A 10,444-nucleotide genomic window follows, 5' to 3' on the forward strand; every position below is an offset into this window, starting at 1 on the left:
CCAAACGTGTGCTCAACTGTGAGAAATAAATATGTGAGGTGTACGCTGCTTTTCTATCTTTTTTTCCCTTTTCTTTCTTTCTTTCTGTCAGCAACATACACTCCTAACACAGGACGGGTTGTTTTTATTGATTGAGTTGATTATTAAGCCATAGTGATGCGCAGATCGGCTCTGACAGCACCCGAACCAGCATGTACACATCAACCATCCAGCCGTTACAATATGATTGAGCTAGCAAAGCAGTTTTGTGTTGCTATGTGTGGTATTTATTCAGTTTTGGGAAATCACGATGTCTAGAAAGCATCAGTGGCAGCAGCTGACAGGGACAGCTAACACTAGCAGCAAAGCTAACATCAGGACGTCATCTGTTAAAAGCCTCCCGTTGTCGGATACGAAACTACTCCAGTTAGCTCAATCATGTTGTAACTAAGACATCCCCTGGAAAAAATATTTTTTTCACGGCCCGTTTATTGAGTTATTACAGACACCGCTAACGGCTAACAGCTAACGGTTAGCCCAGCTAATCTACGATAACCATGTTATTAATTACACACACAGAAATAGTAACGTTTGTTCAATCATTGTGTTTATAGACTTTACAAACATCAGATTAGTCTAAACGATGATATAGTGACGTGAAAAATGTGAAATATACAGATATATATATATAACTCAACAAGGTAAACAACAAGGCGATTCCCATTTACACAGTGGTCAAGAGTGCTGGATCGGAAGTGTCGCACAAAAAAACGGAAGCTGGCTGCGTTCTGTTTTGCCTCCGTGTTTCCGTGAAAAATAAGGTGGATAGGTGCTGTATAAATACTGTTAAAAGTATCAAAATGCTCAGTCAACAGGGAAATGTGCTGTAACTAGAAACGGTGCCTTTAAACGAGCTGTCAGGATTTCTGTGAATTTGGGATGTCACAGCTGTACTATATAGATATTTTAAACAAATATCTTAAACAGGTTGTTTTGTAGCCTCTCAGACATGGGGTGATTACAGGTATATTCAGGCAGACAGTATGAGAAAGCAGGTAAACAAAATAAAATGCAAGTATGAACCTGAATATAAACATAATATGGGACCTTTAAACTGTTGCTCTCCTTCAGAGGTGTTTTTACAGTCAACATTAACTAATATGCACTGAACAAAGATTTAAACATGCACAAAATTTACACTGAGAGCAGATGGCAGCATGTATGGCATCATGTAAGGGAAGGGGTTGCTAATGCCATTATCTGCGCACCTCCTGCTGAACCTGTTGTGCAAGACAACAGTCTATTGAAAATAGATGCAAGGAAACACACCAGCCCTCAGCTTGTAATAAATGTTTACTATTAAAAAAATATAATATATAATATATTTCTTTTACAGTAGAAATATGGGTTTCTAATCAGGCCCGGGCCAAAAACTGCTGCTGCGGGTAAGGCTTGGGTCGGGCTTAGACACAAACTGTGCAGGTCCATGTCACGTCTGGCCTGATTTTTTGGGCCCAATCTATTAAGATGCCAAACTTTACAGCAGAAATAAACATGCTTCTGCCTATTACAAAAACAGCTTTGGTCTTTATAGCTGATTTACTGTATAAAACCCACCCATTTACATTTTATTAAGGCTTAAATTTACGTACTATTAAGGGTCGGCCACACTGACTGACAGGCTGTCTGCCAAGTGTGTCCTCAGCTTCTGAGTCAGATCCACCCCTCGCTCTTCTCGCCAGCCTTTCGCCCAAATATGGTCACCTCTGGCTCCAAAAAAACAAGTTGGCAACAGCCGAAATGCTGAACTCAAGGCTATGAAACTGACAAATTCCTTTCAAGCATAGTAAAAAACATAGTTAATTCCTCGGATTAATAGTACAGCAGATTCCATGTTGAAGGAAAATGATGTTGGTGGGCCGGATCCGTCACTCACTTCTGATTGGGTAGGGCAAAACTAAATATCTCCCTCTGCTGTGGACATGATGTCAGGCTGAATGAGTGAAAGGCAACACAGTGGTGATTCAGTCTGATTATCAGCCTGTCCTTTCACTTACAGCCTACATACTGTACATATGAGTGTTCAGTGGAGCTAAAGGCGTCTAGTCGTTCCTTTCTTGCTGTATGAAGGGAAACTATTAAGCCACAACAATGCTGTTTCCTCCTCGTTATTTTCCTTGGATCAGTCACAAGGTCGTCACACATTTGTGCTAAAACTGAAATTCCAAAAATTCCCTTTGGACTCTAATAACTATAATTATGAAATGACCACATTTTGTCTCTCTGTATCCGGAAGATGATAATAGTGGCACACAACCCCGAGCCTGAAGATTAAAGCCAAACACTGCTTTTAGCTATCCGAGGCTCATCCTCATCCAGAGGGTGTCAGAATTGGTCTGGGGGTCAGGATGTAACTGCAGGGGAAGATGAAAGCAAAGAAATGAAAGCTGATCTTGGATGTGTTGCCATAAGTCTCAGGGCGATTTGGCTAAAACACTATTCCCACGGGGAGTCACATCTCCGAAGTGGGTGCCCGTGTGAGCTGCGAGTGCAGGGTTTCCAACCGAGAAGAAAGGGAGGAAAAACAGTCCGGCACATTCATGTCTCATCAATATATCTGCAGAGATGCTGGTCGTCATGGAGATGGTTACTAACATGTAATCACAATGCGATATAAAAATAGCCACATCGGCGCTCTGTGTGTTGGAGACAGAGAGAGTGAGAGAAGTTCTCTCAGCATCATGTTTTGAGGGAGGGATGGAATAATGAACTACACGCACTGCAGAATTCAGAGAATCTGATCTCCATCCAGCTCGCACTCACCTCAGTGACCGCACATAAGCCACAGAGATAATGCTGTGAGGGGGGATGTTGCTCCAAAAATCAGGAGTTTGAGCTCCACAGATGCTTAACTTGACAAGCTCCTTATGTGCTTTTACTCTGGGAATAAATCTTAAGCTATTTTGGTGTGGAAACAGATAAGTATAATATATGTTGATACTACACCGGCCTGAAAACCTACTTTCTTAATCAGCTTCCTACTGGAAGCAATGAAATCCTTCCTGAACACATTGCTGTCTGTTAAAGTGAGGAACAGACTTTGTCCATTCATTTTATTTGTGTGATTTGCCTGTGTTCTTCAGACTGGTTTAAAGGTGGAGCTCTTTTGGTAAAAGGTGATGTCAGCTCTTTACATGCACCAATAAAGAATCAGATACACGACACTGTGTCAACCCACTCCCACTTAAATGCAGAATCATTTGTAACTAAGGATGTTTTATTTCTTTATCACGCTTTCTGCTGTTTTCTTAAAAAGTCTACAGCAACCTAAAACCTGCAAATAGAGTTACATGTATTAAGGAGTAAATTATTTATAAATAAGGGAGAAAGAAAATGAAGATTAAAAATTTACTAAATGAATAAACAAGATACATTTACACACTAGGTTCCCAGCACATATATCTCTGTGATTCCACCCCCACACTAGTTCACCCACACAGGATAGACACTATGTACATACTGTACTGTACTGTACTGTACTGTACTGTACTGTACTGCGTGTAAAAGGCCCCTTAAAGGCACATTTATCAAAGCATAAATGATAAGAAAATTAATTATATAATACCCAAAACCAATATGAAGTAAATAAATGTTGCAACAACACTATTTGGACGACAATATTTGTGTGTACTCCCACCCACATAACCTGAAAATACACCTGTCTGAACAACTAAGGATGTTTTTTAACTTCGTCATAACTTAATCTTCAATTTTTGTTTTGTTATTTACAAATATAATAATATAATGTTTTTTTACAGTTAGAAATATGGTGAAATATGTGAAAAACTACATATATGTGAACTTTTAAAGGGGCTCTATGTAAAATTCAGAGCATATGAGTATGGACACAGTTCTCAACATGGAGGTGGCTGAGCTGGCAGCTGGCAGCTAACAATGCTAACTCCAAAAACAGCACTAAACAGCTGGAACAGCGTTGACAGGGCTAACAGTAGCCACTTTAAGACTGCCTGTTTTACCCTGCTGCCGTAATGCCACCCCGTCATTGTGTACACATAAGGTACGATAGTGACAAGGGGGGGACAGACTGGTCTTGATTCTAAGCTAGGAATGGAGGTAGTAACAGCCCTGAAACAAGGTCTGTGTAAAACATAAAGCCGGAAAGAAGTGACCATGGGTGGAACAGTCGTGATATTTTGATTACATTTTATGTTCGCGATCCACCAGGGGGGATTTAAAAAGCAGCTGTTAGCGGCTAACTCAAAGAAGCAGAACAGCGGCCGTAAATATCTGCTTATCGGGAAAACAATGAGATTTGGGAGCTCCTTACCTTCTGAGCAGAGGATGAGATCATCTACCATACAACAGAGAAGATAAATGATTGCGACTGACACATTAATGCCGCTGTTGTTTAGAGAGCGCTGCCAATGTGTATGTTATGTATCACATTAGAGGCCGACATTGTTGTGTTACATGTCATGCCTGTCACACCTCTTTTGATTGCAGGATTCAGTGTATAATCCCACACTAAAGCAGAATGATGCCACCATCATTTGGTTCTTCATAAAAATACAAAGGAAGCACAAAGAAGTGACGCATGTAAGGCCTTATATACACTCCCCACTCACTCATGCATCCACTGACTCACTGAAACACAGATTTACCCACCTCTTTACTGTGTTTTTGAATTAATCTCTTGTTAAATAATAAATTTGTGCACCTTTCTGTTTAATATTATCTCCCATTTTTTGTAATGACTTATGAACCGGGTCATGACACTTATAAACATGCCTGATCACCAAAAGCAAATGTTGGCACTGTACATTTCTGCAAACCACAGATATGTCAGATTTGTACGTTTCATGCATCGTATCAATTATTTCTAAAGTGAAATATTTCTGGTTACATATGCACTGACTTATGGTGTGGCACCTGTGCAAGATGGCTGCCAAGTTGCAGACCACTGTTCAAGACCAATAAACAACAATACTGGTGGCTTTATAGCGAGACAGCGCCGCCATTTCCTGCCATCATTGTGGCATTTTAGCGAGACCTCAGCAGCATTTCCAGCTGTGATTTTAAAGGTGTTTAAGGGCTAAACATGATCTATTCCTAACCATAACCACACAGCATTGTCAAAGCCTAAAGACACATACAGTTTTAACATATCTGCTACATAATAAGGTATAAAAGTAACATATTTGTGGTTTGCAGAATCTTACAATGCCAGCATTTATTCTGCCTACTTGGTTGCAGCATGTTAGTAGTGTCACATTCCCACACAGCACAACTACTACAGTACATGTGGTATTTACAGCCAACATAATCACAGATCACTATAAAATAATGGGCGGACACCTTTTGGTTTGTGTGGCATGACAAGGCACAGTTTGATTTGTCTGCCGTCCATAAAACATTGATTAGATTTCTCACTGTGCTCCATGCTGAGTTGGTAGACTGCTCCAGACACTCTGGATGTCTGACAGCGAAAACTCCTCTGCTGTTTCTCGGCAACAGACTCCGTGGTTTGTTTCTGTGTCTCATATCCACGGTAACAAGCAGCAAGTGTTAAATATAACAGGGTTTGCATCGCTATGAATAAATGGTATGTGATTCTCAATGAGCGAGTGATTCAACAAGGTTACTGAGCAAATAAATATATTCTTAAATCAAGTTCTTTTTCTCAAACGATGATGTTGTGCCTCGGTTTGGCGGCAAATGATGTTCACCTTCAGGGTATGACAAGGGAGCTACTGCACATACTCAGTGAGAATGTGCTGCTTTAGACAGACACTGCAGATAGGTGAAGAGGGAACGATACAATCCAGTGCAGCTCATGTGGATTTGTCAAAGAATAATTAAAGAAATACTTTCAAGATTAGCTGTTATTGGATGTTTTAATCAAGCAATGGGCTTTTATCATTTTTAAAGCTGAGCATTAAGGGCTAGACACTGTTTTTAGGCTCAGTGTAAATGTGCACTGCCTGAAACTCTCATGTTCATTTTATGAACTGATGGTAATAGCAATTTAAAGGGGGAAATATGCAGAAATACTCAATAAGTTAATGATATTATTCAGGCAAACAAGCATGAACATGTATTCTTGACCTGAGGAACAGTATGGATTACAAGCTAATATATTCAAGGTCCACTTATTAGCTGTGTAGAGCTTTTCGGATGGTGGTTATGTGGGAGATCTTAATGTTTTCTCCATGTTCTCTTGTTGATTTGTGTTTATAAATGTTCACTGTTCCCTTTTAGTGTCTTTACTTTGAATTGAGCTCAGTGTTTTATCATGGAGGAACATGAGCATTCAATAAAAGAAGAAAAAAAAAAATACCTTACTTGCAGTGTTCCAGTTGCCACCACAACCCTGGCTCAGCAGGATCCGTGTAACAATGGGTGATGATTGGACGGATCAATCAGTGCAAGGATGTAAGGGCATTTCACCAGGTTATCAAATGAGAGGAGTGTCATCTTTGTTCACTTTAATTGCACCTCGGGGGAAAACTCTTTCACCCACAGCTGTCTCCCGGAGAGCGGGGGATGTGCCTGTGCGCTCACCTGAAAGAATGTGAGGGTGATTATTCATCCGTATTCGGAAAAGAGACACATTTTTAAAAGCATAATTTGCTAAAATAGTTCTGAAAATTATCTTGCATCAGGAAATTTTAACCAACACGAGAACACTTTTAACAGCACAAAAGAAAACATTCAATGCAATGTAAATATAGAAGAAACGGATGTGCATTTTCCAAAAATAGTAACATAATAATGCATGTGTGCAATTAAAGTCCAGGGAGTGATACATTAATTAAACCTCATGCTATGTCATTGATTTGAATAAAGCAACATTTCCTGGGGGTGAATCTCTCTTTTCTTATCAATTTAAGTGAGCTTGCGAAGTAAACAAGTGTGGAAAAATGTCTTATTGAAAATGTATTCAAAGTCTAATTCAGAGAAAATGCACGTAACAGAGTTTATTTTATTGCAAAGCACCACGTCATACTTGAGAGAACTTCCTGTTGAGATCGTCACAATGCCGCATGTGCTTCTGAAAACATAGCTTCAGTTTGTGTTGTCTGATAACATCAGTAATACCAAGTTTGCAGACTGAATTTGTTGTACTTCAGCAAGTTTTCCTTTTCCACTGCACTGTTTATATTGCTGTTGCTGTCACTAGAGACCTTTTGGTTATGCCAACATCTTCAAAGAATAAAACTAGTGATGGTCTATAGTTTTGTTTTTGTTAGCGTATTTTATAAAAGTAAAAACTAAATTAAACTGGTCCTAAGCCTGTTATGTCTTACTCCTCTGTGCCATAGAGCTTAATTGTTGTCCAAAAACCACATCACTGTTGCATTGGTTACATGTTCGTTCATTACAGTGAACACACACACTGTGGTTTATATCAAGAAATCACACATACACTGTTCTGCTGCTGTAAATACTGGGTAGATCACCGAACGCATATTATTCTGCAGCTGAAAATAGCCCCCAACAGATTCACTATTTACTCCTGTTTAAGTAAGTTTCCCTCCAAAGTACAACGCCCAGCTGTTTAAAGGAAACAACACTGTTTTGTAAAGAAACAAAACCAATTAATGCTGCAAGCAGCGTTTGGCGGGACCTCGCACTCGCGCCCGTTTCGGCCCCCAGCTTATGTCGTCACTGTGAATTATTTAGAAATATCAAACATATTGCCACAAACATCAGAAAATCCTTACAGAGCTGAACGGTTTGATGTTTGAATGCTTTCTGTAGCTGTAGGTATGTAGAAGTGATGTCACAATATGCAAATTAGATGAGCGAATTTCTTCCCATCAGATTCCTCTTCCTTTATTTTGAGGACGAGACAACAAAAACAACACAAAACAAAAGAAATCTACTGTGTAAATATTTTCAAAATGTTGTTTTACTGAGATGTATGAAATCCAATATGGCTGCCACCTAGTGATGTCACAGTATGCAAATTAGATGAGTTAATTTACTCCCATGACAACCTTTGGGTCATGATGAATAGTTTTCTCATTTACAGTATGCCTTTATCTCTCACCACTTTCAAGCCACAGTCTTTTGAAATGTTGAAATGAAAATGGAATATTTTCCTCAATAAACTCTGGCACCTAAAGGGTTAAAATGGAGATGCTCCCTCTGTCATGTCTGAATGTAAGATCTAGAAACGCACAGACATCATGTTTCTGTGAGTGTGTGTGACAGCGGTTGCCATGTGCACCTGGCAGAAGAGCAGAGACAGACACAGACAGAACACAGAGAGACCTGTTTTAGTGGAGATTTAACTCCTCGAACAAGTTCTTCCCATTCCCAAACCGCTGATAAAGTTATACAGAAGATCTGTTTAGCAGCAGTTGAGGTGGCATGTGTGCGTCTTTAAAGCCGATACAATAAACGGTGTAGGAGGAGATGGTTTTTTTAAGAGCATGTTTGAGGTGAAATCTTACTTTGAAAGGGCAAATAGCTCACTTCCTGTTGGATTTAGGTCATGCAAAGACGGTGGATAAACCGAGACGGTCCACTGCGAGTCAGTTTCCTGTATCAGTGTCACGTGGGGTTCGCGACCACCACGCCCCTTTAGGAGACTAACAGCAGGTACTGAGTCCATTGACTTCAGTGGGAGAAATGAACGTGATTACAGATTATGGCCGATTCTTTCACCCCATAGTCACGGAAGCAGATATTGGACCCATTTATCGCAAGCCACATATCTTCAGAACATTCCACCACACACACACCAAAATGGCAAATTTCACACGGACAAATCAGGAGAAAATTTACTTTGTTCAAGACCTGTCTCTGTCTCAACAACACACTCTCGCAAGATCTGGCAACAGATAGCTCCTCTCTGGTGCTGAAATCAGTGCAGTTTCACCAAAGATACTGGATTAAAAAAATATTTTTCTTCCAGCGGATGTCTTAGTTACAACATGATTGAGCTAACTGGAGTAGTTTCATGTCGTATCCAACAACGGGAGGCTTTTAACAGATGACGTCCTGATGTTAGCTTAGCTGCTAGTGTTAGCTGTCCCTGTCAGCTGCAGCCACTGATACTTTCTAGACATCGTGGTTTCCCAAAACTGAATAAATACCACACATAGCAACACAAAACTGCTTTGCTAGCTCAATCATGTTGTCACTAAGATATCCGCTGGAAAAAATATTTTTTTCACGGACCGTTTAATGAGTTATTACCTATTACAGACACCGCTAACGGTTAGGCCAGCTAATCTACGATAACCAAGCGAGGTTGGGGATACTCGTCTTTGATTGGCGGTTCTCCATCGTCTTTGATTGGGCTACGGGGGACAACGCCTACTTAGGAGACCGGAAATGTATACCATTTCATACAATGGGGGTATATTGTAGGTGGGCCATCTTGTTATAATATAGTATCTTTGGGTCATGGGTGTCAGCGCATGATTTGTATGTCGAACACGGCAGTTTTGGTTTGATATTTCTACGACACTCCTACGGGCTGCAGTGGCCAGTTTAGTGCACCTAGGTGGCGCTAGAGAGCCCATTTTGGCACTTTAGGGGTTAATAATGTGTATTTTCTGTTTCAAATGAAGTTTCTGCTGCTGTAATCTGTCCTTTAAAGATTGTGAGACAGACAGAGCCGTGTGTGCGTGTCTGTGGGTGCAGCTGTTGTCATGGCGATTAATGACTTGCCTGCACTTGAGGGGCACACACAGAGCACATGAGAGCAGATCAGCAAAGGCTGTTTAATATGGGTTTTAACTCCTCGAACAAGTTCTTCCCATACCCAAACCGTTGGTCCAGTCAAGAAAATAAAGTGATGGTGAGAGACAGCCACTTCTCGTGAACGCACGTGTCGTGTTTTATATTTCTCGAGTCAAAAATGTGGTCACAGGAGCGAGTTTAAAATGTGTTGCACCCCAGCTGTTTCCAGAAATTTCTCCTCTGAGTTTACATGGGAGTGAATGAGAAAAAAAACGGCGCTCCTCTTCGCTTTGGAGCCACTCAGCAAAAATGTGTACGTGTGAGAGATTCCATGTCAACATATCTGTGAGCAGGACAAATTTTCCTACGTTTTGTGGTATAAATTGTGTATGTACAGTGAAAATTGTGGCCATGGCAGCGAGTTAAAGACAAAAGTTTTAGACGATTTTTAGAGTCCTCTCCACTGTAGCTCACACCCATTATAAACTGACAATTTCTCCACTTTTGCTCATGGTACTTTGAGAGGCACAGATTAAAAATGGCCTCTAGGCTCGGTCCCAAAATATCTGTGACCAGTCTGGACCTTACCATCGATCTGTTGGTTGATGTCTTCCATTTTTTTGGCGGTTCACATATAAGAAAACAGGCTTGTTTGGTACAAACCTGAGCAATAATCACATCATCATCATTTTTCTATAGATGTTTTTTTTTTAGTTAAAATGCAAAATTACCATTTCCACAATATTAC

This window comes from Epinephelus fuscoguttatus, linkage group LG18 (genome assembly GCF_011397635.1).
Source record: "Epinephelus fuscoguttatus linkage group LG18, E.fuscoguttatus.final_Chr_v1".
NCBI lineage: Eukaryota > Metazoa > Chordata > Actinopteri > Perciformes > Serranidae > Epinephelus > Epinephelus fuscoguttatus.